Below are 19,394 nucleotides of genomic sequence, written 5' to 3' on the forward strand. Positions count from 1 at the left end.
AAAGCGCACTGATCACCTTACCAAGCGTCCTTCCTGGTTGGGAGGTAGACTTACATCTTAGATTCCTTCTCTCCCCATCAAGTATTATAACTGTATAATATCCTTTACAACTGGTCACTCTACCTTTAAGTAACGCTGATAGGTATTTTGCTTCACATACTGGGTTGTACAGTGTAGAATGCAAACAGCGCAGAGAGCTATATAGACGTGTCTTGGGTATATCCTGAAAGACCTGGTAATTAATGAGCTAAAAAGACGAAGTGGGCTTTTGTTTATTGTGTGTATATATATATATATATATATATATATATATATATATTTCATTTTTAGTTTTGGCGGCGTTTTATCATTTGAAACCCCAAATCAAATATACAATCGAACTATGGAACTTGGCTATGTATGGTCTGTAAAAATAATTATGTATTGTCTGAAGCAGTACATGTATACTGCCTACATTAATATCAAAGCAACCTACGTATTTTTTACAATATGGCACCCAAACAGGGACTTAAATGCCCTTCCCAGTATTTCTATGTATGCTGCTCTGTGCATCCGGGGGATGAGCTTTGTTTGAGCTTATGTACATACCATCTAAGAGACAACCTATCAAGGTGTGTACTAGAGTTCCACTGAGGGAGCCTGGCTCTTTCAGAGCAGTGATTGAATGTTTACTCCAGAGCCATGGCGGCTGAAATTTTGTTTCGTCCCAGACAGGGGCAAAATGCAATAATTCTATATGTTATATAATGAATGGAAAAAGATTTTCTCAAATACAAAACCATTTTTTTTACATTCAGCCTGACTTCTTCTTCTGCAGAATAGCAACCTGCTGTGCTGTGTGTTATTTTTCAAACCGCATAAAGTAGCTATATTTAAAACTACAAAGCTTAATGAAAAATAAAATAATAATTGGTTATTGAAAACACAAATATGTCAAAGCAAATTGAAAAACTAACAACAAATAATGACTGAAATAGCCAGCAAGTGTGTGTGTGTGTGTGACAAGTACCAACTGTTAATCACATCCGACCCCTGTGTTACAAAAGAACAGGCATGTCAATGTCTTTCTGTAGTTGTAGTTTGTGAAGGCAGCAGTCATCACAGTATTTTATGGCAGTTATTTTTTTTTGTACAGTTATTGTCGGTAAACAACAGTAATAAAACACTCAAATTCAGTCCACTCTTGATTGGTAATGACCTTCTTGTTTGACAAAAAGGTCATTAACTGACAAAGTGGTAATTCACTACCAACAAAGTGCTGATATCTCAAGAATTATCACTTAAATATCTTTAGCTTTTAGATGTTTTTTTTTTCTTTTTTCGACAGTTTCAGTCTTCTAATCAAATGCAGCTTGACGTTTACTGCAGGCAATGAGAGACAACAAAACAGAACAAAAAATAGACACTAGTTGAAGTTATCTACTCTTAGTCGAACCCGCTCTTACATGCAATTATTTACTGTATTCTCTATGTTGTGCTCTTATTTGAATTTGGTCTTTTTGCTAGTGACTTTATTGCACTTTACAACTGCTCTTATCTGTAATATGACACACTGTAATGCGATATTCTGAAATGTGATACTTTACAGTGTGATATTTTGTAATGTGATACTTTGTACTGTGATATTTTATAACAATTGTAAGTCGCCTTGGATAAGGGTGTCTGCTAATAAATAAATAAATAAATAAATAAGAAGAAGAAGTCACAGAGTAATATAAATCTGATTTTATTTTTTACCCAGCCTACTTAAATGGACCTGCTAAGCAAGCCTCTTTGTAAGATGTAAGGTGCACATACATATAGGAACATTATTATTTGTATACATTACAGAAATACTGTTCAGCGTGCTATAGCATCAAAGAAAGAAAGAAATTGGGATGACAGTTGGACAGAAGGTTAAAAGACCAAGGTTGGAGAGAAACATTGAGGGAATTAAAAAAACATACAAAAAACAGAATGTTTGGTTTATTTAAAAGTCATATTAACCAAATTATGCTGTTTACTTATTTGTAAGAAAATGCTATGTGTTAAATGGCACGAAGAAAAGAAATACTGCAAAACATAAATTCAAATGAATCCTAAATATGGCCACAAATAGTCAACTTTTATTGATTGACAGAGATGATCAAAATTGACTGTGAGACACAACACAACAGAACAAAAAACAGACACCAGTCGAAATGTTCTAATTTTTCCTCACATTACAAAATGTTTAGACAATATGTGAAAGAGTTTGTTCTCTATGATCCGAAAACCAAGACGTCCTATAACCACTGTCATGTATGAAAATGTACTTTAAGTCACTCATGTATAAAGCTGCCCTTCATGAGGCTTCACAAACTGTTCTTCACATGTGACTATTGTTAACATAATCTCCTGTATTATCACACGACAATGAAATACTGTGACAATGACGATGCCATGTGGGCTACTGAGGGTTTGGTCTGTGTATCTCTGTATACAGGCTTATACAATGTGTGTATTAGTAATGGAGTCTAGAACCATTTGAAATGAAAATGACTGTACCCCTACAGCTGTGGCAGCACTATAGTACCATCATTAAATGTATCTATAGAATACTAATGGCTATAGTAGTTCAAAACAGTATATATAAAGATTGACTGTAATCCTGAGTCCTGTACGAAATGTAATTTGTGTCTGTTCAAGTCTGTGTCAATGGGAGTCAGAGTAACAAGATGGTGGGGATTGAGAAGATCCATTTAACACAAACTCAAGGTTGTCTGTCACTCTATAATGAGCAGGGTCTGTGCACCATCAGAGACAAATGATAGCTCGGTTGTGTTGGGCAGATGGATGGATACCTAAGGCATGTCTTAGACACATTGTAGACACAAGGGCTTGGCGATGGGGGAAATAGGTTGACTAACATTTTCCATTAAACTGGAGAAACAAGGCTTGCCCTGTGGCATAACCTCTGATGGCTAGTTCGACCAGCTGCTGCTCTGACTCCCCACCAAGGAACAAATTGCTTTCCTGACAGGGTATTGGGACACTCTGTCATTAATAGATATAGATCTCAGCAAGCCAAGCCAAGTGAGAAGGCAATTTAATATGAGCAATACTGTCATCTCAATTTAGGTCAATAACAAAGATTGCCCCCAGGGCATTTCCGTTTCAATGGCCTCCACAAGTTCACAATGTTAGACATTCTTTGCTATCTTAATATTATTGGGTAGGAAAAGAAAAACTGGTATTAGAGTCCTGGTAAACAACTAAGTCACAGAAGAATATACATCTGGGTTTGCTGAAAGGCTACACATTTTCACAAGAGGAAACTACACTGCAAATGCATTCCTTGTCCACAGACTTCCCCTGACCTTGTTATGAGAGCAAATTAGTCATTGAAACACTAGATGGCAAACTAGTACTGTCTCAACACAGAAACAGACACAGTATTCGTATTCTTAGCCTTCAAAGGAATATTAATGATTCCTAACTGAAGTCCCTTTCTCTTTAGGGATTAGGAGGCTGATTTACATTTTTAGCTCACACGGTGTCTTTGAAGCACAACAGTGAAATTTACATTATCAAAGCTCGTAATTTGAAGGCTGCACATTTGAGCATGCAAGACTGCCATCCTTAACACGGCTGGGTCACGCAAAATCTGTTGCGGAAATGGCTTTGTTTTGGAAGTCTGGGATATGTGTCAGTACTGATGAAATGCAATGATATGTGGATGAGAAAGGACATACTGTATAAATTATAGTATTACTGTACATAGTGTTATATCAAATACTATGACCTGTGCTTTATTTGCCTTCTACTTCAGATATTAATGTTGCACAGATTGTTTTTCTAAATATATATATACAGTACATATATATATATATATATATATATATATATTTCTAACCCCAAAATGCCAATGTTGCTTTATACTTTCATTGATATCCTAAAGGAAGTGGTTCCAATTGCATAATAAGGTTTCTTATAATGTCCTAGTTACATGTATGTAAATACAAGTTTCATAGACGTGTAACTTTTCTACAGTATTATAGGTTTCTTTAATAAACGTTTATTGAATGTTACCCTATATTTAATTCACCAAAAATAAATGTATTTGACTACACTGTAATTACACTGTAGTAACACCGTATTTACAATGCAGCAAAATGAAAATTACACTTGTGTAATTACACTGTATTTACACGTGTTGGGTTGACTGTTTACAATGTGATTACAAAGTAACCACAATGCAATCATGGTATAACCACATTTGATCTATGTGGTCAGATCCACTAGAGGCATGTTGTTATGTGTGGCCACTTGATGTGTTTGCAGTGTAAAAAGTCACCCTTTCTCTTTGGAAGGCAGCTGAGTGTGGCAGTCTTGTGAAGCATTTCTGGGGCCTGGAAATTCAATTAAGAATAAAAGGCCAGAGTTTCAAAGTGTTTACTCCAGTCGTGTTTCTAACCCTTTGTGTAGTACGAACGTACCAGTATGTTCACTGCTCTCTGGTCACCAGGGAGTGCGAACGTACCGGTACGTTCTGCAACTTTAAACTTGAATTACTGAGCCTATAAAACTCATGATAACATGATATTGTAACACTAGGTTTCTGTAACACATTTTATTGGTTTCTTGCGCCCTCTACCAGATTTTGACTGAATTACACACAATCAACCCAGTCACAAAAATGTCAACAATGTCTCGCAGCTGGTAGAAAAATACCACATACTGCGGAAGTCATCCAGTGGAGGACGCCCAAGCTCAGACAATCCGACAAGGATCACCGACCGACATTTTCCACATCCTGTACCCCAAACAGCAAAGGGCAGCACTTGTAGGCCCAGGCAGAGGAAGGACACACAATTTATGTGCATGGAGTGCAACACAGCTCTGTGCGTTGCTCCATGCTTCAAGGAGTATAAAACCTTTCCCTATGACAAAATATAAATTAATTTATTTGTTTTTATTTATTTACGGTGAAAAATTATTTGTCTGTTTGTATGCTGTACTCGTAATAATCAAGCGTGTGCAGAAGACAGAAGAAAAAAAAAATTACTCCCGTAGGGCCGACAGGGTCTAGATAGACTCACTAATCAAAGGGTTAAAGGAGAAATCACAACCTAAAACTACAAAAATAGGAAACAAACAACTTGAGAGTGAATGCTCTGAAAACACAGCCCAAGGCCTACTGGCACAGCTCAGACCACCCCACTGAAGGGACCTAATTGAGACACCCATAGCATATACAGCAGTGTACTGCATATTAAGACAACTCAAACTGTACGGTCTCTATACCAAGAAACTGTCTCTATACCGAAGTCACAGGCCCTCAATATGACATTAGGCCACAGGTCAATGAAAAGCCAATAAACCCTTAAGCACACAGTGTTTAAATAAACCTGCAAATAACAGGTAAATAGTTTCTGACGCCCAGACACCCGTGACATGTATATAGGAAGGGGTTTCTTGTACACAATACACACAACCAAACCTGACAAGAGAATCATAGAATAGTTGTGTACCAAGTATGAAGTCAATATCTCATAGCTGTTGGTCTTCATTACCTGGAAACCAAAAAATTAACATGTCCACATTATGGCAGCCATAACACAAAAAGTATTTCTGATTTCTGTTTCTCTAAACCCAGGTTAAAATAATGTATACTATACATTGTATATTGCAAAAATATGACCTGTCTTGGAGGAGCTTTATGTACAAACAGTAGACTACAGACTAGTCACAATACCTCTAACTTACCCTGTTAAAAAAAGTGTATGAGATTTTACAGAGATGGAAACAAGACTCCAATTGCATATCAGTTTCACCCATTCCAGGTTTTAATTTGTGTTTAGCCCCTGTGTATTGGTAACAAGCACAGGTGTGTCTTATTAATCTCATAGTAAAATCAGGAATAGATCACACTGTTAAGCAAAGACAGTCTTATTTCAATCTGAGATGAATCTGGTGAGCTTAACATAAAATAAAATAAAACACAAAGAACATTCAGAAGCCAAAATCTGGTCCAATAATTGTAACAACCATTACAATCACAGCACAGTACATCAGTCGTAAGAGTTATTCTTGCTTAGCACTGGGAAGGTTAAGTGGTGATATGTTTAAATTCCCATTGGCCACTGTGATGGGGTGCAGCCTATTTTGTGGTGGTTTTGTGTTTTTTGTATTGTTTAGAGTGGATATGAGTGAGTTTGGGGTGTGGTTCAGTGAGTGAGTTTGTGTGAGGAATGTGTGGAATGTGCCTGGGCTAATGAGGTGCGAATTGCCCAATTTGCCCCGGCACCTGTATAAAAGGGAGTGGTTGGGTATGTTAGTTGGTGAGTGTTTGTGAGAGTGAGAAGACCTGTGTGAGAGAGTGAGTGGTTCTTTTTGGTATAGTTTGTTTAAAGCCTGTTTTTGTGTTTGTCTTTTTGGTTGGCCATCGTGCCTTTTGTTTTGTGTATTTTGTTTAATTAAGTGTTTTATTTTCCCTGCACATCCTGACCCTGAGTCTCCTTACCTCGGTCTGCCTGTCACAGCCACACTTATTGACTGTGAGTGACTGGGCTACCCCACTCACACAAATGCTGACCAGTCAGATAACATTGCTCAGTGGTCTCATGCTACTACCCCTCTGGCAGTGAGTCGTCAGAATGCAGGAAAACCCATTTAAAACCATTAAAACACTCAATATTGTTATTTTGTAAAACCAAAGTGTCAGGCAAATGAGACGGGCAAGCCCTGAGAATAGAAGCATACAGAGCACCTCGGCTTCACTGTAGTTGTTAAAGGCTAATTGTAATCATTGTAAAGCAGCTAGCAAGTGCAGGCCACCCCCCTACCTAAATGTTCCCCCCCGTTTCATTGTCAAATCCATGAATTCCATCCACCACATACTGCCAGTGATCTATTTCCAATGGTAATTATATCAGTGGTTTGTACCACGGACATGGCAGTGGTTATAAAATCAACACAAATCAAAGTACACTAAATTTACACTTTCTAGGTTTATATCCATGGACTGGCTCACTGACAGTCAAAAGAGTGGACTGGGCATTGATGACCATGGTTGAAGATCATGGTCTGTAAATGTTAATACAAGCCGGGGCAGTTATGAAAGAACAATGACCCTCAACACCTTCTCAAGAATAAAGACTTTGTAGCGCAAATTCAAACAGGGGTGCTTGTTTCTGTGGCTTCAGTACAACATTGACACACTGAAATCCTTTAAACGTTACCTTATTTTACATGAAATCCATGTGCTTTTGTGCTGGGCTTTGAACACGGACCCATAACTGAGTTCAACATTACAGTTACAATGCTTTAGCTCTCTGTACTCCATGTTGAAAGTAAACTTTTGAATGGTCTTCAAAGAGTGGAGCCTTCACAACAGATTTAATATGAGATCAATGCATTCACATCGTTGCTTTCACAGGACTCAAATTGCTGTGGTAGGGTAACATCACGGCCCAGGTTGGCTACTGGCAGGAAATAGACCTATTGACAGAAAGCACAGGTACAAACAAAACACAGCATGACGGCCAAAATAAAGGTTTAAACAAAATAAAAACACACTTTAGGCTGGGCATTAGCCTTCACTACCAAGTTAAACCCATACAAAAGACACAGCACGCCCCCCCCCCCCCTAATTAGCACCAATTACCTTTTTGGGGAATAACCACCCCTGTAATTGCTGGCAGGGGTGGATTTAACCCCATCCCTGCCAACCTTACATTCCCACACACACTATTTAGAGCAGCAGGGCTTCTGACCTGCCACAATTCCATTAAAGCTTAGTGTATACACTGTTATATAAGAATAATGAACATATTTATGTTGTTTAAGTACAAACATGCTGGAACAATTATTCGCTAGCAACTATAATTCAACATGTACCTCTTTTTTAATTGCATATCCAATTACATTACATAATGCAGTAACTGTATAATAATTAATGCTTAATTACATCTTGCTTAATGGAAATTAAAGTGATTTAAGACCCTCTAAAAGTGTTGCGATCTCAGTAGCTAGAATATTAGCCTCCGGGCAAAAAAGGAGCTGAGTGTAACACATTTACATCAACCCGGAACAGTGTGCTTATTGGGTAATAAAGAACAGACTGTCATTATCCTATATTGCTACATCACTGGAAAGGGTCACCCAGACGCATTTAATCTTCTCCAGTCCCCTTCATATTGTACAGATGTAACTGCTTCCATAGACATTGCTACTGCTTATAGATGAACTTGTTAAAATTTGAAATGTGGGACGGTACAGTATCATCAAAGCAAAAGAACCTGATCCCCTGTGTATTCCCTTGCAGCAGTGTCTCCTCTGAAGGAGATGCAAATGCCTCCCCTGTCACTGACAATTCTTTCTTTGATTAGCTGTGAGCTGGTGGTTTAGTAACAAAGGACTTGGAGTTTCTATTAGCAAGGTGCTCTCCAGCCTGACACCCCTGCCTGCATCTATCTAGACCCAGGCAAAGTTCAGATACCAACCTGGCTGCTTCCTGGTATTTCCAGGGATCTGGTAAGTTAATACCGCTGTCTGGAGATGTACTTAGCTACCGGTATTAGTGGGTAGTGCAGATAATAGGATACCTGACAGCTCACGATTATTATTATTATTATTATTATTACTATTATTATTATTTTTGGAAATATGTACGTTGTAAACCGATGTCTGTTCAAATGTTTATTTACTTACATTTTCTTGTTTTGATTTGTAAAATAAATGTTATTATTTATCAGACGCCCTTATCCAGGGCGACTTACAATTGTTACAAGATATCACATTATTTTTACATACAATCTAGGTAACGTACCTTGCTCAAGGGTACAGCAGCAGTGTCCCCCACCTGGGACTGAACCCATGACCCTCCGGTCAAGAGTCCAGAGCCCTAACCACTACTCCACACTGCTGCCCCAGAGGGGACAGTTTCAGATGTAGGATAACTGTGAACAAAGTCCTCATTATAATGTGGTTATTCAGAGAACAAACAATGCACCACCACTACTGGACAAAAATACACTGTATACGGTATCAGCTCACTGAAATCAATAAATAAATACCACAGATAACATATCATGAAAAAGTAGATCACCATGACCTACTGTACATCAGCAGTATGCACATGAATGACTGCTTACCCCACATCCATGCCCACATCTTTGTTCACACTCTAATCTTCTTTGTCCATCGCCAGGGAGCAGCCCAGTTCCACAGCCAGGCGTAGGGAACAGGACCCCCCATCTGAAGCACACACTCTAATTCAGCCCAGTAGCGCTGGTAGCGATTGTAGTGCAGGACAGACAGGGAGAAGAGGTGTGCGAAGAATCAGTGCAGCCCTTAGATTACTGACAAGGCTTGAATGGTCTTCAATTCGCAATGAAAATGCCTATTGTTTTCATTTAAATGATCTAAATCATCGTTGAATCTTAATAATGCAATCATCGTGAAACTTGTAAACATGCTATGATGCAGATTTCTTTACTGTTCTTATATCTGGTGAAATGATTATGAAGGTCAATGAATCAATCACCCAAGCGTAATTCAGATTTGCCGCTGTTTGGATAACTAATATAGAAACTAATCATTGCTGTTATAGGCTAAGGTGGTACTCAATGTTCATACTGTTAGTAGAGTCTTGTAATACTAAAAGGAAACCAAACTTATTTGAAAATCACAGAACATACTTTCAAATCAGTATCAATGTCTATTTTAGTTGCAGAGTACTTTAAATAGTTTCTGGATTTGGTAGAATTATGCATCTAGTCACTTAATTAACATTGTTTTCCATAATGAGATTTAATCACCGTCATTTATAAACGCTGCTATCTTAAATGAGAAATGCACTTGAAGTTTCTGAAAGCTGATACATTACAGAAAAAAACACTTTTTGAAAAAGATTTTCATTTATATGGATTTTATATATTTTTGTATTTGCCTTGTTATTATTATTTATTTCTTAGCAGACACCCTTATCCATGGCAACTTAGAATTGTTACAAGATATCACATTATTTTTACATACAATTACCATTTATACAGTTGGGTTTTTACTGGAACAATCTAGGTAAACTACCTTGCTCAAGGGTACAGCAGCAGTGTCTCCCACCTGGGATTGAACCCACGATCCTCCGGTCAAGAGTCCAGAGCCCTAACCACTACTCCACACTGCTGCCCTGTGTCTATGGCGCTATGTAGATAGAATATGAGTGGGTGCTGTACATTTAAAATGTGTTTTCTTCACAAGTTTTTTTTGTTTAATGAGTTCAATTTTCTTTTGTGTAATAAAAACAGCATACAATCACTGAACTGTAAGTGGATTAATATGACTTTATATAATCTATTCCTTACCAGTGTAATATCTATTCTGTGCGGTTTTCAATTGTTGTTTCTGCTTAATCGTTATCTGTTATGCTTACTAACTATTCCAGAAAAAAAACTATGCTTCTGAAAAGACTCCTTAAGACTGAAGCAATGAAATAATAAAGACAACAAATAACACACTGTACGCGATGACATTCTGCATAAAGTATTAATTATGTATTTGATAATAATTTTCTTTACTTTTATGTTAGTTTTATTTTCATATTTTAATAGAGCTTAAAGCACATGTAACTAGCTAAGCAAGACATTTGCAGTCTCTCGTATCTTGTTGTCTGGGCAGAGCGCCAAAGTTAGCAGGTCTAATCAAGATGGGTGGAGGAGTGGAGACACAGTGTGAAAACAGAACAACACAAACAAAGGACTAGTTTGAAACAGTTTCTAACAGATTAGGTTAATATACTTAAATGTGAAGCACTATAGAATGTGATAGATTTGGGCGAGTTTCCACCCTTACCAGGAGGTGTGTTGAAGGTGTGTGATAGCAGGGTGGATCCATACTGATCAGAAGAGAGTATAAGAAATGGGGTGGAAATGCTAATATATTCATAGTATTTAATGTAATGTTTTTGTGTGAACCGTCAGTCAATTCTTTGATTTGACTCCACGGACGTCTGTGTTATGATACAAATGTATACATTAGGGCATGCTGTGACCTGCGCATCTTTGCTTGCTTGTATCTAATGTTTATACTACTATATAAACGTTGTAGGGAAATAATGTTTATTTCACTACAACACACACAATAAGATATTAAATGGGTAACGAATATTAGGACAGTTAAGATTAAATAGAATATTCCTTTAAACTTGCCAGAGAAAGCACTTTTTAGATCCTTTTGCTAAAACAGGACTGTTTTATCAAGTACATAATTCAGTTATCTGGTGTGTGATGTTTGGAAATGTTTGTGTATTATAAACACAGGTAAGTAAGAAAGCTTTCTGGCAGGTCTAGGGATATATGGTAGTTTACCAAGGTTTGACCTTGAAACAGCTCATTATTTTGTGTGATTTACAAACCCCAGTGATGGCATTGATTGATCCCTCATATTATCTAAGTTGCTATGTTCCGGCACACAGAAGAATGTGCATGTCAAGAGAAATCCAATTTCTAGAAAATGTTAATCAGCTAATGCACTTAAAAAAAAAAAAAAGTTTGTATTCTCATTTGATTAATAACAGTTTAAGATTATGTGCATATTTGTGTCATGCTATTTTTGTAAAGCTAATTTTACACTTCAAAGGTACTATGTGTATTACGACCAGTGTGTTTGTGTATTGCTTCTTACTAATAAGCAAGTGAAACAGACTGGGACAGGAGCAAGGGCTGTGTGGAGGAGAACCTCGGGAACACTTTGTGACTTAGAGATTGCTTTGAGAGTACATGGTTTTCCCCTTGGCGCGCAGAGAGCCGCCCTCACAGAGATGAGATCGAACCGATCTGCCTCTAAGCCTGGGAAGCAACCAATACTTCACCCAAGGGGAACCTAGAGGTGAGAGAATGGGAAAACGAAAGAGAGTTATAGGTTTGGCCAGAGGTCCACTTGGGCTTGCAGAGAATCTTCCAGGTGGGGCACAAAGCCAGCATGGCTGGGCCTCCAAGGTTTGGAAGTGAACTTCACCCAGAGGGAGACCATTGCTGAGGTGGGATGGCATAATAGAGGAGGAAAGTGCAGTGGAGGAGAAGGGGAGGATGGTGGAAAACAAATAACGCAAGACAGAGAGCAAGTGCATGACTTGGGATTTAGATAGGGGTGTAGCTGGATAGCACCAATAATGAGACTCAGACCCCAGAAAACTACAGTTTAATAAACAGGAACAAATAAACAGACACAGGGGCCAAAATTAGGTAGGTTTAAACAAAACAATACAAAAAGCAACTGAAGGTTGGGCATTTGCCTTCACCACAGACTTCCAAACTCACCTACACACTTCCTTATATACCATGTGGCTGGAGCCTTATTATTATTATGTATTTCTTAGCAGACACCCTTATCCAGGGCGACTTACAATTGTTATAAGATTATTTTTACATACAATTACATTATTTTTTTACACAATTACCTATTTATACAGTTGGGTTTTTACTGGAGCAATCTAGGTAAAGTATTAACCCCCTCCCTGCCAACTCTCTACTTAAACCACAGACACACACACACACACACACACACACAGTACATTTAGGGCTTTCGCCCTACTCCAAGGGGTTTAGCAGATATTATTGGCAGGACAGAATGGGGAGAGGAGCCCTTGCTCCTGCCCCCCCTAAACCACAATTAAAGAGAAGATTAAAATAACAGGTAGATGTCAGTTAAAAATGCTCCAATTTTACAGAGTAGGCTATCCTTAAATGAGGAAAATTATACCTTATGGGTTAAATTGGCAGGTGATCCCAAGGCCACTGAGAGGATACATAGATATGAATGGCTTATCCTTAAACTCCACGCAATGGGACTCCTTCTTCTGTTCTTGTGCATATTGATGATTCTTTTCTGGAAATGCACTGTAGAAAGAGTTCATTTAAAGCTGCAAACCCACTTATTAAATATAATAAATATAATTGACAGTAGCTCTTATTCGATTGCTGTGACATCAGTGCTTCAGATAAAACAGGAAGCTCAAGGGCTCAAGCAACTTTTCTATTTATCAGTTACAGTATTCAGAAAACTCGTTACATTGGCAAAGCTGTACATAATCATTCCAGATAACTACACAGACTAAAGAATCTGACAAGGGAAAAGTTAATGTGATCTTTTCCAAAATCTTTCGATGCATTGTAGTGTACATTAATATGTATCAGTTCTACAAAGTCAATTTAATGCAAGAATGCTTGTGTTTTTTTGGTAGGTGGGGGGGATGCTCTTCCAGTTAGCAGATGTAGCAATTAATAACCTGTCAAAACTGGCAAGAAGAACAGAAACATATTCATGCGTCTCTTCTGCGCTTTCCTCCAGTTGGGTCAGTGGAGTCACGAGATACTCTCAGCTTCCTCTTCCCCGAGGACAGACAGATCTGTCTCATTAGGGCATCTCCTTCAGGACACGCAGCTACTGGCTGTGAACAGTTAACTTACCTGATCCTCTCCGAGGATTCAGAAATGGTAAAGCTCTTTAAGCAGAGAGTCTGGACAGCCGGCTAAAGAGAGAAAAAGAGAAGAAAAACAAATATGAAAAAGGAAGTCGGGTTACTATTGACAACAATTGTATGCATATATATATATATATATATATATATATATATATATATATATATATATATATATATATATATATATATATGTATATATATATATATATATACACATACAGTACTGTGCAAAAGTTTTAGGCAGGTGTGAAAAATGCTGTAATGTAAGAATGCTTTCAAAAATAGACATGTTAATAGTTTATATTTATCAATTAACAAAATGCAAAGTGAGTGAACAGAAGAAAAATCTACATCAAATCAATATTTGGTGTGACCACCCTTTGCCTTCAAAACAGCATCAATTCTTCTAGGAACACTTGCACACAGTTTCTGAAGGAACTCGGCAGGTAGGTTGGCCCAAACATCTTGGAGAACTAACCACAGTTCTTCTGTGGATTTAGGCAGCCTCAGTTGCTTCTCTCTCTTCATGTAATCCCAGACAGACTCGATGATGTTGAGATCAGGGCTCTGTGGGGGCCATACCATCACTTCCAGGACTCCTTGTTCTTCTTTACGCTGAAGATAGTTCTTAATGACTTTCGCTGTATGTTTGGGGTCGTTGTCATGCTGCAGAATAAATTTGGGGCCAATCAGATGCCTCCCTGATGGTATTGCATGATGGATAAGTATCTGCCTGTACTTCTCAGCATTGAGGAGACCATTAATTCTGACCAAATCCCCAACTCCATTTGCAGAAATGCAGCCCCAAACTTGCAAGGAACCTCCACCATGCTTCACTGTTGCCTGCAGACACTCATTCGTGTACCGCTCTCCAGCCCTTCGGCGAACAAACTGCCTTCTGCTACAGCCAATATTTCAAATTTTGACTCATCAGTCCAGAGCACCTGCTGCCATTTTTCTGCACCCCAGTTCCTGTGTTTTCGTGCATAGTTGAGTCGCTTGGCCTTGTTTCCACGTCGGAGGTATGGCTTTTTGGCCGCAAGTCTTCCATGAAGGCCACTTCTGACCAGACTTCTCCGGACAGTAGATGGGTGTACCAGGGTCCCACTGTTTTCTGCCAATTCTGAGCTGATGGCACTGCTGGACATCTTCCGATTGCGAAGGGAAGTAAGCATGATGTGTCTTTCATCTGCTGTAGTAAGTTTCCTTAGCCGACCACTGCGTCTACGGTCCTCAACGTTGCCCGTTTCTTTGTGCTTCTTCAAAAGAGCTTGGACAGCACATCTGGAAACCCCTGTCTGCCTTGAAATTTCTGCCTGGGAGAGACCTTGCTGATGCAGTATAAATACCTTGTGTCTTTTTGCTGTGCTCAGTCTTGCCATGGTGTATGACTTTTGACAGTAAACTGTCTTCAGCAACCTCACCTTGTTAGCTGAGTTTGGCTGTTCCTCACCCAGTTTTATTCCTCCTACTCAGCTGTTTCTGTTTCAGTTAATGATTGTGTTTCAACCTACATATTGAATTGATGCTCATTAGCACCTGTTTGGTATAATTGTTTAATCATACACCTGACTATATGCCTACAAAATCCCTGACTTTGTGCAAGTGTACCTAGAAGAATTGATGCTGTTTTGAAGGCACAGGGTGGTCACACCAAATATGGATTTGATTTTGATTTTTCTTCTGTTCACTAACTTTGCATTTAATTAATTGATAAATATAATCTACTAACATGTCTATTTTCGAAAGCATTCTTACTTTACAGCATTTTTTCACACCTGCCTAAAACCTTTGCACAGTACTGTATATATATATATATATATATATATATATATATATATATATATATATATATATATATATATATATATATATATATATATATATTAGTATTGGGTATGACCTCTCTGAGCATTAACACAATCCTGGCAGTGTTGATGCATAGACCTGATCAGCCTCTGGATAGACTGCTGTGAGATGTTCCGCCACTCTTCCTGTGCAGCTGCAGCCAGCTGGCCAAGGTTGGTTGGTCGCGGTTGTCTCCTGTGGATGCCACTGGCGATTTGGTCCAACAGATGTTGTGTTGGACTCAGGTCAGGAGAAAAAGCTGCCCACGGCAAGACCTCGACATTGTTTTCTTAAAGTTGTGCAATTGTAATCCTAGCACTGTGTGGTCTTGCATTGTACTGCTGGAGATTCCTCCTCACATCATCACACTTCCTCCGTCCCACCGGTTGGCTTGAACAACGCAACAGTCAGCATAATGCTCACCATGACTTGGTGGGCCGGTGTAGTGACCCTCTGCCTTCCAGGACGTGACCTGCCCCTCACATAGCCGGTTTCCTGGTTTCTCTGGACTAGTCTGCTGATTGTTGAAACAGATCATCTCATTCTCCGGGCAACTTCTCTCACAGACAAACCGCCTTCAATCATGCCGATAGCAACCAGGCAATCTTCATTACTGAAGTGGGGCATGGTTGCATCTTTTGCTGTTCTTGTGTTAATTCAAATCATGTATTTTCGATTGGCTATTTATACAGATTCTTAATCAACAAATGTTGCTAATTTTAATTCAACTCAAATACCAAACACTGAACTCCTGAGAGTTAGATTTTTTTTTGTTTGTTTCTTTCTGGATAAATAAATACACAGACACTGTCCTGATTACGGTGGCAGATCTCACCAGACCTGTCTTCTTTCTTTAGAATAATAAAGTCACCAGGATGGATGTAAATGCTGTTTAAAAAACAAAATAAAGAAAACAAAACCTAACCCACCCTGGGTTCCTAACTAAACAATTAGACTTCTGTCTAAATAGGGACAGACTAAGCCTTTTACCCCAAGCAAAACAAACACAATTTCTTCTCACTCACTCACTCACTCACTCACTCACTCACTCACTCAATTCAATACTCTCCAACTCTCCCTCACATTTCCCTCACTGAGCTTTTAAACGTCAATCATGGAATTAACCCAAACAATTGAGCAATTAGTTATACAATTAGGAGGCCTTCACCAATATGGCCTCCTGACAAAGCCATCTTTACCAAGATAGAGTGCACCTCTCCTAACCCCAGGGTCCATATTCCTAACTCCATATTCTGGTTAGGAATGTACACTCTATCACATACACTCCCCCTTTGCACGATCTTGTGGGGTCGGGCATACAAACTTTCTCCTGTCTGTGGGAACCTTGACAAGAAATCAGCATTTATATGTTTTCCTTTCCTTTCCTGTACTTTACATCAAAACAGTAAGGCTGTAATGCCAGAAACCACCTTGTTATTCTTGCATTATTTTTATTTTTGCTTAAGCATCCACTGTAAGGGGGCATGATCTGTCAGAAGCGTACATTTTCTACCCCAGAGATAACAGCAGAGGGCTTCTATTGCCCATTTAACGACTAAACACTCCTTTTCAATTGTTGCATAATTTTTCTCTTCGGGGAGAAGCTTCCTGCTTAAATACAGAATGGGGTGCTCTTCCCCCTCGTACATTTGTTACTGAGGCATCCGTCTGCAAGTTAAACAGTTGCTCAAGATGTGGACTTCGTAGAACAGGATCGGAACACATTGCTGATTTGAGTCCTCAAATGCTGTTTCCGCTTCAGTTGACCAGATTACCATATTTGGAGCCGAGCCTCTGGTTAGTTCCGTTAAAGGAACTGCTCTTGTGGCGAAATCTTATCTTCCATAGTATCCCATTAAACCAAGAAATGTTCTAACCTATTTTTTGTTTACCGGACATCTGTAGTACATAATAGCCTTGACCTGGTTATAAATTTAGCTTTGGCCAATTTTTCTAGTAACTCGACCCTCAGCATGGGGGGAAACGTAGAATTTTGATACTTCATTTACCTGGCGAAAGTCAATACAGAACCTTACAGTTACGTCAGGTTTTGGTACCACTGCCATCGGGCTGCACCAGTTACTATTTGATTCCTCAATTACTTCCAATTTCAACATTTTTCTCACTTCTGCCATATCGACCCTCTTAGATTCTGGAACCCTGTAAGGCTTTTGTGAACTCTTAACCTGGGAGGAGTTCTGATTTTATGATCAATACAGTCCGTTCTACCTGGTAGCTCATCTCTATTTCTATTTATCATTGACCTAACGGCTACTTTCTGTTCATTTATCAAGGTTTTGCCAATTTTTAGCTGGCAATCACTTACTCAAGCTTTAATTTCAGGCCCCAGATCCATGTCCTCTTCCGGTACTGTCACTACAAGTGTACCCCTTTCTTTCCACGGTTTCAACAGATTAGCATGGCAAATTTGATGTGGCTTCCTTTTACCTGGCTGGAAGACCTTATAATTTACTTTGTTTATTTTCTCTACTTGTTGGTAGGGCCCTTACCACTTAGCCAGAAATGTATGTATGGGTGAGGGTAACAGTTATCCTGACCATCCACTGGCTCTAAAATTGGTTCTACTGCACCACTAGAGATAATTACCTCTCTAGCCTGCAACAACTTGTCAAAATATTGACAGTCCCGACCCACAATTACAGGGTACGGCAACCTCTGTAAAATGCCCATTTTAATTTAAAATCATTGTAAACCAATTTTTTACTGTGTCCAAGGTAGCTGGGTAAGTTTTTATATCTCCATGAATACAAATAATCTTGACCTCAGACTGGTCCAAGACCTCAGGGCTTCCCAGTAAGTCAGCCGATACTAAACTTTGGCTACACCCTGAATCTAGGAAAGCCAACAGTTTCTTTCTGCAACTTCTGCTAAATATATTATACAGTGCATTCCCAAGTCACCACTTAAAAAGGGCTCATTCAAGATTACTGTATTACATGATAAAGATGGGGTTTTACATCACATGTTTATTGCCTACATGTTATTTTTTTTAGTCAAAACATAATCAAGCACATGCAGAAGACAGAAGAAAAAAACTCACTCCTGTAGGACCAACAGTGCATTTTAGAACTCACTACTCAAAGGGTTAATACATGGTTTTATTTCTTGTATATGACATGTATTTACTAGTATTTTATGTAAAATTAAATTGAAGCACGTGGTACAGGGGTATGAAGTTTCTACCTAGAGCAATTCAACATCATAAACAAAATCATAACACTAACTGAGGGGGAAGAAAATTATTATTAGTTTATTTAGCAGACGCCTTTATCCAAGGCGACTTACAGAGACTACAGTGTGTGAACTATGCATCAGCTGCAGAGTCACTTACAATTACGTCTCACCCGAAAGACAGAGCACAAGGAGGTTAAGTGACTTGCTCAGGGTCACACAATGAGTCACTAGCTGAAGTGGGATTTGAACCGGGGATCTCCTGGTTACAAGCCCTTTTCTTTAACCACTGGACCACACAGCCTCCTTACAAAAGGAAATTACAAAAAAAATACAAAAGGATTTCTTTAGCATGCTTATTTTAAAATGTTTTCCACACAATGCCCTATAATATGAGCAGAATTCATTAATACTAAAAAATAAAGGTCTTTATAAAACAGAGAAAACCTTTTTAATGAACATGTTGCTATGGCTGTTACAATTACCAAGTTATAGCGGCCCTGTGATATCGATACTATTATGACAGATAAACCAGCAAATAAAGACACACTGAATATGTTGACGACCTGCTTCCTGAGCCTGTCAGTTATTTTGTATCCAAATGTAGTGAGGTAACCTTTCTCGAAGGTCACCCTCCCCAGCGACCTTTAAATGATCGAATCACAAGACTCAACACCATTCATTCCTGGTCAATAGCTCTGTGACCTGAACACTTTTTGTAGTCAACTACCTACAAATATGTATATTCATCTTTAGCCCGGTTATTTTTGTTTCTCAGTCAGAGTGTAATTTAAAATATAGTACCTCCTTTTTTTTCCTGTGTCATGTCTGGTGTTGCAGACAGCGGCAGAGTCAAGAGAAGCTGATGAGCCAAACCATTTTTTCACTCCCTGTGAGTTGGGTTACAACTAGC

General features: G+C 38.7%; 1 long non-coding RNA gene across 1 annotated transcript; it reads right to left on the minus strand.

Annotated features, from left to right (window-relative positions):
• Nucleotides 1-11,555: 11,555 nt before the first annotated feature.
• Nucleotides 11,556-13,533, minus strand: LOC131696730 (uncharacterized). Its single transcript, XR_009328829.1, has 3 exons — nt 13,428-13,533; nt 12,721-12,857; nt 11,556-11,841 (listed from the first exon to the last, which is right to left on the minus strand). It is a non-coding gene; the product is annotated as an uncharacterized LOC131696730 (long non-coding RNA).
• Nucleotides 13,534-19,394: the final 5,861 nt, after the last annotated feature.

This window comes from Acipenser ruthenus, chromosome 6 (assembly GCF_902713425.1).
Source record: "Acipenser ruthenus chromosome 6, fAciRut3.2 maternal haplotype, whole genome shotgun sequence".
In the NCBI taxonomy this organism is placed as follows: Eukaryota; Metazoa; Chordata; class Actinopteri; order Acipenseriformes; family Acipenseridae; genus Acipenser; species Acipenser ruthenus.